The 9,521-nt window shown below is 38.2% G+C and overlaps 1 protein-coding gene across 1 annotated transcript in view; it reads right to left on the reverse strand.

The window, feature by feature from the left end:
* LOC110839578 (uncharacterized) overlaps positions 1–9,455 on the reverse strand; it is a 39,455-nt gene extending 30,000 nt beyond the window's left edge. Inside the window, exons 1-4 of the mRNA XM_087343250.1 lie at positions 9,332–9,455; positions 6,256–6,366; positions 3,650–3,840; positions 1,083–1,269 (exon numbers count right to left, since the gene is read on the reverse strand). The gene's annotated coding sequence lies outside the window, so the exon portion shown is untranslated. The remainder of the gene's footprint in view (positions 1–1,082; positions 1,270–3,649; positions 3,841–6,255; positions 6,367–9,331) is intronic.
* Between the last annotated feature and the right edge of the window lie 66 nt (positions 9,456–9,521).

Here is a 9,521-nt window from a genome sequence, read left to right on the forward strand (position 1 = left end):
CCATGCCATAGATTTATGGCACGAAAAAACATGAACGAGATATTTCGAAAGCAAAACTCACTAGCCATTTCTCACCCACTTATCTCCTGATTCCTACTAGATGGCTCTAGCAGTCAAAAATCAGGATTGAGTAGAAATTTGGCGGAGGCAGTGGGCTGGTCACTCACTAGTGACAAATGCACACTTCGAAAAGACCAGGAAGAGAGAATATTTTAACTTGGTATCGCAAATACACGAGTATGTGTACTGAAACATTTAGCAATAATATTCTGGTGTGGGGGAACATATTTTATTTCAACATTCTCAAGATAACAAATGATCGCTGCTACTTACGCTACATGACTGAAACTTCGGCCTCTGAATGCATGTTCTTGTAGGAGATCCAAAACAAACGAAAAGGCTCAAAATTTTAATCACTTTTCACTTAGTCCTATTTAATGACCATAATAAAATAATTATTATCTGACTTGCCACTATGAAACACCAAGATCTAAAATCACAACACTAATAAATATTTCACTTACACTTACAGCATCATCATGGTACTACAGACTAATTATTCCATGCTGACATTAAAGACAAGATATTTGAATACGCAAAATCAAATTAACACGCTCTGGCATTGCATAATTTCTGCATAATAGTCACCTCATTTAAAAGATGCATCCAATGTTTGATAGAGGTTTGTTAACGTGTTTTGTTCACGGTACTCCCAGTATCGAAGTACCTATACCATACACAAATATATACAAATACAACCTATCTAAACATGTTTAAAACACAAGTTATAGGTCAGGATGAGATTAATATTTTATTTCATGAACACACTTTTTGCAACATGAGCTATTTTTTTTAACGAGAAAAAGATAAAGTTTGACCAATGCTTAATGTTAAGTTGTGGTTAAAATGGACTAATATAAAATTCACGCAACATTTTTGTCTAGGCTTTAATACTAAATTGAATCAAATTTCAGTGAGTAATTTTAGAAGTGAAAAAACAAATGGATATACAGATTTCCCCAAACATCAGGCAAAACTTTGAGTGTTGTATGCGTATGATGATCAGATGAAAATCTGCTTACCTGAACTGAGTCTTGCTAGTCCATCAAATCCTCCAAGAGTATACAGATAATTTCTGTAAACCACGAAACTCACTCCAGATCGGGCACTTGTCACTGGCAGGATGTACGCCCACTGGTTTGTGACTGGATCAAACTCTTCTGCAGAACTCAGCACTTCTTGTCCATTAAATCCACCCACAATATAGACCTATTAAAAAGTTTTAAACACTCATTAATAACATACTCGTATCTTCTTTATAATCTGTGCATAACATATTAAGTGTGGTCCAGCTAGCTGTGTGTCATAGTAGCATACATCTACCATCAAAACCACTCACAGTTAAAATCCAGCCAGCAGCCCCATAATACAGGGATTTAAATCATCTATTCCCACAAAATAAAAATTAATGGAGCTTTAGTTTCAAATTCACATATTTCTGCTAAAATATCAATGTCAGATTCGGAAAACTGTAATTTAATGAAGTATATTGTGACTGAACCAAACCAAACCTGCTCAGAGTATTTTCCTAGACATTAGTACAGGTTACAAGTATAGTTATTTGGTTATTAAGAGCAGCAGCACTGGCATCAGATCGTTCACGCTGCATCGATGGAATCATTTCCCATTGGTTGGACAATGGACTGTATCTTACAGCAGAACTCATTCTGCTTCTTCCATTGAAACCTCCCAGGGAACAGATTTTATCACCCAAAACATGAAGAATAAAATGTCACAGTCTTATCAACAGCAGTAATTTTATTTACGGTTTATTTAACGAGTCCTTTGATATTCCATACCTTTTAGTGCTGGATGTGACCTAATTTAAGGTGCTGAGCAGACTGAGTAAGATCATGACTTCAGGCAGACATTCAGTGATTTTAACTTACATCCCACTCTTTACAATAGGATTTGTGTAAGGAACAACTGCTGACAATTCAAAAGATATCTGTCACACCTACAAAGAGACATTTATGCAAAACAGATTCTTTGCTCTGTTGGGAAAAGTCATTATGTGGGTCACACTGTAATCATAACATTGGGTCCAATGAAGCACTGTTGTATATTAGACCTATCAATTATTCTTTGCTTCTTATATATCATAGACATTGTAATGTTAAATTATGTCTTGTTGGAAGCCAAGATTTAGCTGTAGAACTCACAGTAACAAATAGATCCAGAGAGAGAGAGAGAGAGATTTGTGTGTGTGTGTGTGTGTGTATGCATGTTTCAAAAGTAGCTTTACAACTTGAGGACGAGATATTGGTGAACTGATAGGAGAAACATATAATTTCAGAACATAGAAATGTAGTCAAACACTTCAAATTTTATGTCCATCACATTTTTATGGTTCAATGTGACTTCCATTTGTTATGCGGCAGACGTCCCATCTGTAGTCAATATCTTGCCACACGCGGTGTAGCATCTCCAGTGTCACTTTAGCAACTGCGGCAGTAATTCGAGTTCGGTCACATTTGCAGGTAAGGGTGGCACGTACACTCGATCTTTAACAAATCCCCACAAGAAAAAATCTAATGGTGTTATAGAACTGGGGAACGAGTTGGCCATGCTATTGGTGCGGCCCGACCAATCCACAGACCTGGGAAACGGTTGTTGAGGTACTCGCGCACTTCTCTGAGGTAATGAGGGGGTGCACCGTCTTGCTGGAAGTGAATGCGTCCTTCCTGGTCATCTTCGTCAAGTTGAGGAATGAGGAACTGCTGGAGCATGTCCAGATACACAATGCCAGTAATGGCCTTCTCCATGAAAAAGTAGGGGCCATACACTTTATCTTTGCTGAGGGCGCAAACCACATTAACTTTTGGACTGTCACGAACATGTTCCAGGAAGGCACGTGGTTTTTCATTAACCCAAATCCTGCAGTTGTGGGTGTTGACCTTACCAGTAACATGGAACGTGCTTTCGTCACTAAAAATTACTGAGTCCAGAAATCATTTGTCGTCTTCAACCTGCCGCAACATTTCCATACAAAATTCCTTACGAGCCAGTTTATCATCATCTGAAATGGCTTGCACCATGGATAATCTGTACGCTCTTAAGTGTAAACGTCATCGTAACACTCGCCACACAGTCAATGTGGAATCCCACTTTCCCGAGATGCACGTCTCGTTGACTTGCGTGGACTTCGAGCGTGGCGTATATGTACCTATCTTTGAAGGCTATTTGCACATATTTTTAAGTGAGTATAAATGTGCCACAAAATACGTTTCATGCTTGTCAAGTTACACTCAGCAGGATTTATTTTAAAGATTAAAACAATAACTTTCATAAAACAGGTCCATGAGATCAAGGCTTTACAAAAGATACATTTTATCTCAGGAAAACTACATCGTACATCAGATGTACACCAAATGCAATCACTTTATAATAGATCCTGGTGATATTTATGAAATGTTTTGCAAACTCACGTTTAGGAAATTCTTAGTTCACAACATAAATGCTGAATTTTCTATGTTAGAGAAGTCTGTCATGAATACAAATGTTATATCGCATTCCTAGTCATCTTCTATGTTCATGAATATTACATAAGTTCAAACTGACTTGCCAAGACCGCAAACACCGACATTACCTCGGGGATGGTGCATGCAGGCACCCTCCTTCCATTCCCAAGTTACTGGGTTGTAGTGATGTATTGCTTTAAAATATTTCTTCCTGTCGAAACCTCCAATCACGTATATGAGATTATCCAAGGCACACAGGCCATGATAAGCTCGGGGTGCGGCATCAATATCATCAGAGAAGAACCATCATCTGCCTGCCCTAAAAACAAAAGTCAAATGATTAACATTAATAACAAAGTGTTTCTTATGGCCAAATTCACAATATGTGATATCATTCTACAAAATATATACAATCAGAGTGATCACACAGCACGAAAGCATTTGTTAGAGATACAGCATTGGTCAGTCTGTACAGTGTCTGAATATGGACTCACAATCAGGGTTTGATCCCTGGCAGAAACAAATGACCTCTTCTAGCTTTGTGTGCAGATTGGTTCTTTGACTCACCCAACCTCCTATCCAGGGGTAAACCACGGTGACCACTGACCTCCATCTAGTGCAGAGGTCAAGAATGAGTTGCAGTTATACCTGTTCCCCCTCCCCCCAGCACCAACATGGTACATAGAATCACAGCTTTACTTTACCCATTTGCAGACACTTCTGCACCCTAGAATTAAATCGTGGATAGCCAGAATTAGAGGAAAAGACAGAAACAGTAGTTACTGTACAGAAGAAAAACGAATATAATTTCTTGCCTTCTTAGGCTACAGAGAAAACGGCATGTTCTCCATTTATTTGTCATTGACCTCACAGCTGATGATGATGTCACCGAGTGGCTTGTTTCGGGAACAAGGGTGCAGTGGAAGCCAACTTCCTGGGTCATTGTGCCTCGAGGTGAGGGTTACCGCGTAATGAATGAGGAGCCCTCTGTGACAGAAGAAGCAACAGACGACCAAAGTAAGGTGGCAACAAGAGAGAACACACATATTGCGGCAACATACTTCAGCACCCTCTGTAGCCTCTCGTCAGTCAGTGATCTGAGTATGAAAGGGATAGTAACAGGTTAGGTATTTATTAAGAGAATTGACGTGTTTCCTTAGAAAATTATTTGTGAAGTTTTAAAAGGCAAGAAATTTCTATAGTTTTCACCCATAGTTACCAGTGTTATTTACTTATTTTATTTTCAGTTTATTAAATGACTCTTTCAGTGGATGAAACATTGTGTCAAATGAAAGAAAGTCGATGTGAGAGGCCCACGAAGACTGGGGTGGCTGCCCCATCTTAAGAACAGTACTGGACACACACAAACATGCACCAATATCCTCAGTAACACCCCCCCCCCCCCCCCCAGGCAGGGACTAGGAAACTCCCACACCCAGCAGCAAACCAGAGACTTTGTCAACATTCGGGCTTTCAACCGGAATTTCTCATTTCAGTATCTCCTAGAGCAGCGTTTCTCAAACCGTGGTACTCGACCTAAGTAAGAAGTCAAAAGATATAAATAAGTTTTCCCTGAACGCATTTCGTTAGTGGCACATGAAGTGTGTTAAATTAGAATTAGTGGTACGCCAGCGAAAAAGGGTAAGAACCCCTGGCCTAGAGAACAACTCAGTAATGCCCCTGCAATTCTTGTAGCATCCATAGTAGAGAGTCTGTCTCTGATAACTTCCTCGGGCTTCCTAGCCATTGGTAGGTCTTTCAATCACACAGGCATCTTATTTTGGAACACCAGAGGAATAATTCCAAAAAAGTGTAGTTTTAAATAATTTATAAATTGGTAATTACCCACAGCACTCATCAATGAAACACGATTCAAATCTGCCACAGATTTGAGTGCCCCAATTGATGTAGGCGAGAATGAAGTAAATACCTTTGATGTAAACGACCTGGTAAGCAAATGATGATGTGCGTATGTGTATTCTTCCTGAGTGGAGAACACTGGTCTTTGGTACAAAGATATTTCTCACATGTCTTTGTTGATTTTCGCTGCTCCTCGTATCATTATTCATTTGTTGTCATTACTGGCTATTTTGTAACCACAAGTACTTTGAAGTATTAGTGAAGTTTACATCAAACAAGAACAAGCTCGACGTTTTTCGGTCTGCTAGTAGTGTAGAGCATGAATTCCCAGGCTGCATATGTCACAAGGACTTGAAAACAATGCTACATGTTTCACTAATGACAGAATTGCATACAGTAAATTGTTGAACAATATATTAACATGTTTTTTTTTGTAATATTATGATTGGTTTAATTATTTTTTAATAAATTCCCATGGTGTCAGTACATACTAGCCTCACTTACACCCTCAAGGTCTGCCAGTCCATGGTGAAATAGTAAATGCGGCTGAAGCTCTGTAAATGGTTGGTAACCCCTGATCTACATCCACAATATTCACAAACTTCACCAAGATAAGGCATACTGGTCCAAGACCAGTGCATTGAACCAGGTCAGAGTAGTAGCAGCAGACGATACTGTCTGCCTCTGCAGGCCACAGCAATATTTTTAAGACTTCGTTTATGCAAATGCAAAGAAAAGCAGGTGTTCACTTATAAAATAACATTCTATGAAACAAAAAATTCTGTAGCCACACAATTAATCAAGTACCTTCAGGCTTTAAACTGCCTTGTTATATATTTTATTGCACAGAACTGCAGTTGGACTGTTTGCCTACCTTATACAGATACTCCATAGTGTCGATGATTTTCTGCAAGGTACAATCTCGTTTCGCCAACTGAAAACACTCCTCCCCACTCCCACAACAGGTCACCACCTGCATAATAGTCTGGAACAATAATAATAAAACTTAGTTCTCTGTCGTATATTCAGTTAGAAAACAGTGTTTGCCAAATGATACTCCGCACAAGACTGAAGTTGCAAAATGGCTCTAACATAAAATTCTGTCAACACTTCATTAAAGTTGCTTCTGAAACACTAGAAATGATGCATTAGGTTCATAGAGAAGATTCCTCAGATTGTATTACCATGTTTAAATGACATCTGAGATCCAAAGACGGAAGAAAATGTTTAGGGAAAATGACTGTGGTGGAAGTCATTTAACTGCACATGTCTCTCCCAGCACCCCCCCCCCCAAAAAAAAAAAAATTGAACCAAGTGGACAATTCATGTGTCAGAACGGCTGCATGAATGTTGACAAAAATGCAGGATCTTCAAACACATGGAAATTGCCATGGAGTTTTAAGAGACTTTTGAACATGCGTCAAGTTACTCAGTTACTGTCGTGTTATCACGTCAACCTTAATTGCATGATCTCCCACCATCTGATGTCTCTTTCCTCAAGAGACAAAAACATTTAAGAGGTCATTATTTCAACAGCAGGCAAGAAGTTATTGCTGCAACTCAAGATGCAATTCCAGAACTGCTTCCGGCAACTGTACCAAAGGCGGCAAGAGCGTGTTCCAGCTCACGGAGAGTTGTCTGAGAGCAGCTGTGTCTAGGTCAAGACCATAAATTTTTGACTGCATTACAAAGTATTCTTCTGCTAATTTTTAATGTCTAACACCTTTATAGTTTCCTGTTTCCCTTCTTATAAACTGGTTTGGCAATTCCTTTACACGAGTCATCTGATGGTCTGTTTTCCATTAAAATTTTTCTCCTGATTCAATATAACCAATGGGTCCTGACTCTTGCTACCGTGTTAATCACGTTGACAGATATTTTGTCATATCGTAGTGCTATGTTACTTTTCTGTTGTGTTATTCTGTTTACAAATGTAACCTTGTCTGACGTACTACAATTCCAAGCACAAGAGTGAAAAAATGTTACAGCAGGAAAAATAGTACAAGATGACATACGTCATTAAGCTAACAAGACGGAAGGTAACAAATGCTTATGGAAACAATGAATTACAGGTTAAAAATCCATTGATGGTTAAAGGGAGTGCAATTTATGGGACAGGGGAAAGAAATCAGAAAAGAAATGCTGCCAAAATCAGATTCATTCAGATTGGAAAAATGAGAGTTAACAGGAATTGAAAAAGATACACTACGTTATGTTTGTTCTGAAATGTAGATAATGTCAATTTTTAAAAAGAAGACAAAGGATAAACAGACTTCCTGGGAAATGATACAAGACAGAAAAAAATACATTGTAGATCCTAAGAGTCCCAGAGTACGGAGCTGTGGCTGCACAAAGTAATGTTAATGCAAGTAAATGGTAAAGATGTCCTCATGCTTCATTAACCTTCATCAAATGTGTCCAGGCTTACGTTCTGCCCAGCTGACCATGCAATGCAATAAAACACTACTAAATCATGAATCCCAGAGGTAAAGACTGTCCAGTAGCCCTCATGTACAGGGTTTAAACCCCTCTTCCAGAAGGACACATATAAGGTTAATCACCACACGACGACGTATGAGGGATGGAGGTACAGTTTTATGCTCTTACCACTTGGGGAAGAGCATAAGATACTGATCGATTCTTTAGTAAGGTAAATTAACCCCAGGGTCAGCCTGAATGTGATGACAAACAGAAAATTCCCTTCAAACCTTGCATACCACATAGTGCATTGTACTATAAAAAATAAACATACAAACAAAACTGTTTACATTATACAGGACACTAATGCTAAACGTGTATCCACCTCAAGAGGTCATCATCAGTGGCAAAAAAGGGGAATTAATTCATATAATATGATCAAAAGAATATGGATCTAAATAGAACAGAACTCCAGTGCAGCAAAGAGAAATACATTTAAAATTACGCAACTTGATCAAAACATCTCTGATGTATGAGTTTTCCTTTGCCACATACAAAAAGACTGGAAAGGAGCAGACCCCACAGAGTTTCTGAGTTCATTCTCTGCACCTTGGCTTCCTGAATGTCCTAGCAATGGTTTGATAACTTTTTATTTTGTTTTCATATTTTATTCTAATAAATGTTCATATTCATACTATGACATCTTCCACATCCTTGGCTTGAACTCTGACGGACCTATAGAATGTAATTACATTCTAATGATATACTCACATGTTCAGACAGCATTCCAGTGAAGTCAATTAACAATTTAGTCTTGTAGTCATTGCTCTGATAACAACGTTCCAAAATTAATATTAACCTTTTAAGGCTGTGTGTGCCACCATCTTTAATGTTCGGTAATTCTGCATTTTACCACAGAATATATTTATGGGTTTCATATTATTCTCAAATTACACATCAATTATTTCCATAAACAGCATCAACAACAGATCTTTGGTGACGGATTGTTTTCTTTGCAGTAGCAACTGAATTTTTAATTATTAATTAGATGAACTTCAAGCCCAAAGGTTAATTATTGAGTTCAGTGTAAATAGTGAATTCAACCAAATACAGTTGCAACTGTCACTTATACTCAGCTGCAATCATTATGCCTGTGCACCATCTCCTATAATTCAATGTAGTTCATGAGTTGGTGGTCTTGTCTCATGAAGAGATGATTATATGATCAAAACTGACTCAGGTCAAATGCTTTCATCATCACTTGCAACCGTAAGTATGTCAGAAATTGTTTTTCTTTGAAGGGACAAAGAACTTAATTATATACACACACTATGTGAAATTCGTCGAACATAACCTCAAAGTTTTATATTCACACCATGTCTGTAACTGTTGACGTAAAGTATTTCATGAGATTTTTAGGTACATTCTCTTTAACACGAGATCGGAAACAACCATTTGCAATTTCAGGTCAACTTTTTAATAGACAGTCATACGGAGCGTAAGTGTATTATATAAATTAAATCTATTATTACCTATAAATTAACCATCCAGACTGGCTTAAATCGTATTTCTACGAGTGTTTAGGCATCTATCCGACACAGATTCACGCAATGCTTCAGTATCGCTGCGATTCCTGTGACGTCAAAATTGAAGGAGGACAGATGAAAGATCTTTTTCGTACATTACAGATAACGTAACTGTTGTTCTAAATTTTATTATCAC

This window comes from Zootermopsis nevadensis, unplaced genomic scaffold, assembly GCF_977971745.1.
Source record: "Zootermopsis nevadensis isolate Lab colony 2312 unplaced genomic scaffold, Znev_1.0 Znev_ptg000005l, whole genome shotgun sequence".
In the NCBI taxonomy this organism is placed as follows: Eukaryota; Metazoa; Arthropoda; class Insecta; order Blattodea; family Termopsidae; genus Zootermopsis; species Zootermopsis nevadensis.